We start from the raw sequence: 3,740 nt of genomic DNA, 5'->3' as shown, positions 1-3,740 counted from the left end.
GAAGCTCCATGGATGTCTTTTATAGCTAAAACTTCAGTTCCAAGGGTCACCTCTCCACTGAGTTGCTCAATGTCCTCTTTGTCTTGTGAAGAAAGACCTCTAAGAGCAATGTCTTCTTGTGGACTATAGAGTAGGCGTTTTATCTCCTTTATAGCAGCTTCATGATCTGTGTTCTCCATGTGATTCACTTGAGAGGTTAAACTCTCTATTTGGTTGTGGAGATCATTGTATGAACGCTTTACTCTTGTTGTGAGCTCCTCTTGTCCCTTCAGAAGTTGTTGGAACATGCTTTTCAGCTCCATTTCTTGAGGCTTTGAAGCAGCTTGCCCTTTTGGAACAGACTCTTGCTGAAAACAAAGCTCCACCTCAGTTTTACCATCTTGACAATCTTCAGTATCAAGCTCTTTGTATCTTTCATTGCTCTTGGCCAAATTCTCAACAAGTAGCTCTCCTTGTTCTATGGTAAGAGTTGCAAAACGCCCATTGCTAGCTGTATCCAATGTCCATTTATGCTCTCTATCAACTCCCCAATAGAAGATACTAAGGAGAGCTTCTTGTTGGAACCCATGATGGGGACAATCTCTAGTGTAGCCTTTAAGTCTCTCCCATGCTTCATCAAAGGTCTCATGGATTCTTTGTTTGTAGCCCAAGATGTCTTTCCTAGCTTGGATAGTCCTTTGTATGGGATAAAACCTTTGGAGGAAGATCATCCTACAATCATCCCAAGAATTTACCAAGTGGGATGGCAATGCTCTCTCCCATTTGCTTGCCTTTTCTCCAAGTGAAAATGGAAACAAGATGAGCTTGATACTATCTTGGGGCAATCCTCCAGTCCTAAATGTGTCACACAACCTCTCAAAGCAGTCCAAATGATCATATGGATTCTCCATGCCAGACCCCAAGAACTTAGTTTCTTGAATCAACCTAACCAAGCTTGCTTTGATCTCATAGGCCGCAGCTTCAATTGGAGGAGGGTGGATTCCATACCTCTTTCCATGACAACAAGGAGTGTCACAGCTTCCAACTGTTGGCGTTTTCTTTGGAGCTTGAGTCAGTGCTGGAGGCAGTGCTTGTCGTGGCTGTTGTTGATGTTTTGGGACTGGAATAATGCTCTTGTGGACGTCCATCTCCAACAGCTCAATAGAACGTGTCTTTCCATTTCTCGTCTTGTGAATTTGGTACCTTTCAAAGCTCAAGAGAATCAAGGAAGACAAGTTAGTAACAATGAAAAAGAGAAAATTTATCATCTCAAAGAGAGGCATGCTCTTAGTGATATACATTAACATGGTGAAAATAAAAGCTTAGTAAAACAAAAGAAAACAATGACTTGATCTTAAGAAGATCCAAATTTCTAATGCTAGAATGAACTCTCCAATTGGCAACGGCGCCAAATTGATAGCAGGAATTTTTCAATCCTTGATCAATTCCTCAACTACTCATGTCATTGTAGCACTTGAGGTATTAATCCAAATGGAGAGATTCTAGACACTAGAACTATGTGGAGCTATCTTAATTCAAGTCTAATAAGCAGATGAGTTGGTAAAAAGGTGATCTAAAACATAAAACAAACAAAAACAAGCAGTAATTTAAGAACAAGCAACAAGACAACAAAACAAGACTCAAATTCAAAATAAAGAGAAGCTAATCCTCTAGATGTGATCATTGATTAGGGTGCTTTAGATATCAATTCATGATGCTAAGAACAATAATGCAATGCAAGTTACTCTTTAGTCAAGACTTCAAAAGCAGATTAATTCATTCCCATGACAATAATCTCTTTGTAAATCACTTAATCAAGATTAATTCACCTTAAGCAAGATCAAGCAATCAACAAGCATAAAGTATCATCAAGTCTAATAATGACCAAACGGTTTCTACTTCAAAGAGACCGAATCTTACACAGAAAGCAGCAACAAGCAATCACATGATCTCAAAACCAATTAACTTAGAACTCAAATCTAGACTAATCCTCTCATGAAGGCATTAATCTCTACACTAATCCACTTTCAAACCAAATCATCATTTGTGAAATATGAATCAGTGAGCTTTAAGAAACAGTTCTAATATGTCATTCATGCATTTAACAAATCATTCCCATGATGAAAAAGGCATAAACCCTTAGCTTAGCTCATTCAGACATTTCATCAAACACCTAGTGGGTGGAGAAATGACTAAGGTCTAGATCAGAGTGATGTGCAAAGATCTAGCATTAAGAGCAGCTAACTAAGGAAAGGAGATGAGAATCTAGAACCTAAACATCATAAACCGATCATCTAAGCACCCTAATCTACACACCTAGAAGCTTAAAAGATAACTACTCACTAATCATGATTAACACACCATTTCCTTTGCAAAAGGTGATGTTAATCATGATTAGAAGTTGAGATCAGATGATGAAATGATAAGAAACAGCTTTAGGATAATGAAATCTCTTAGATATCTCTTAATCACGTCGGTTTTACACAGATAAGGAAAGAGAAACCAAAGAGAATCTAAGATAAAGGATAAGATAATGGATCACTAGGGTTTTAGTCTCTAAAAACTATTTATATGAAAGAGTGTGGGCCGGGTCAGCCAAGGAAAAACTGGGTACTGACCCGCCCTTTCTGGGTTGTTGGAGCCACCCCTCGCCATCTGAAGAAGCACCACACCGAGGGTCACACACCAGGGGGTCATGTGCTGGGTTGAGACTTTGATGAACACTTGAAGAACATGCATGTGACTTGGATTTTGATCCGGTTAAAGCTTTGAAACGTGAAGAGGATTTGTTTGTGATCTGGATTGGAGAGATGAGGACCTCGGCATAACATGCCGAGGGGCTTGGTACTCGAGGTTTGTGTAACATAGGAGCTCGGCATAACATGCTGAAGGGTTCACACCAAGGTCTGCTTCAACACTTAGTCGTTTTGGGATCATTTTGGTGATCAAGGGAGCCTTGGTGTTGAAAGACCGAAGTCCTATCTCGAGGTATAGTCTCAAAACTTTGTAAACATGCCTCCTCGGCATAACATGCCGAGGTATTCACGCCGAGGTAGGACACAACACTTAGCTTACAGTCACATCTTGATGTGATCCTCCAAGGATCACATCTCAGAAGCTTGGTAAGAGATAGATCAGGGACAGAAGTTTGCAGAATAGACTTCTGTTTGAGGAGATTAATAGATCAGGTTGCTGTTCAGAGTTTAATTTGATCACAATAGATAGAAGAGAAATGAAAAAGATGCTGCAGAAGCAGCGATTCACTCTCAGGAGAAAACAAAGAGAATATAGATGATAAAGATGCTGCACAAGCAGCGAATCACTCTCAAAGAGACAAAAGATTTCGTCCAAGTTTGATAAGAGAAAGATAGAGTTTTATTTGATAAAAGTTTGATGATCCAATCTAGGATGAGTTCTCATAAGAGATTACAAGAGATTATAAAGAGAAGAAATGTAGAAAACATGGCAGACTCGAAAATGACAAGGAAATAAATGCAAAGTTTGAATAACTCTTCAAGTCACTTCTCCAGCCTCTTGAACTCCCCTTGGACGAAATTTGTCTTGGGCTTAAGTCCTTGAATCAACAATTGGGCCTTGAGAGAAGTAGACACCATTGCTTCCTTAAAAACCTTCCTTTGGAAAACCCATTGGGACAAAACCAAAGGTAAGGGAAAAAGAGTACAACTGGGCCACTTACCCAATTGTTGATCTACTTGAGCCTGAATCAAAACCAGTGTGGTTTGTAATCCATCTTCTCCAGC

The 3,740-nt window shown here is 39.5% G+C and overlaps 1 non-coding gene across 1 annotated transcript; it reads left to right on the top strand.

Moving 5' to 3' along the window:
* Window positions 1-561: 561 nt before the first annotated feature.
* LOC112090056 lies at window positions 562-667 on the top strand. Its single transcript, XR_002901415.1, has one exon. It is a non-coding gene; the product is annotated as a small nucleolar RNA R71 (small nucleolar RNA).
* The last annotated feature ends 3,073 nt before the right edge of the window (window positions 668-3,740 follow it).

The sequence above is a fragment of the Eutrema salsugineum genome, unplaced genomic scaffold, assembly GCF_000478725.1.
Source record: "Eutrema salsugineum unplaced genomic scaffold, Eutsalg1_0 scaffold_11, whole genome shotgun sequence".
NCBI classification, from domain to species: Eukaryota; Viridiplantae; Streptophyta; class Magnoliopsida; order Brassicales; family Brassicaceae; genus Eutrema; species Eutrema salsugineum.
This window is presented reverse-complemented; position numbering and strand designations above follow the sequence as displayed.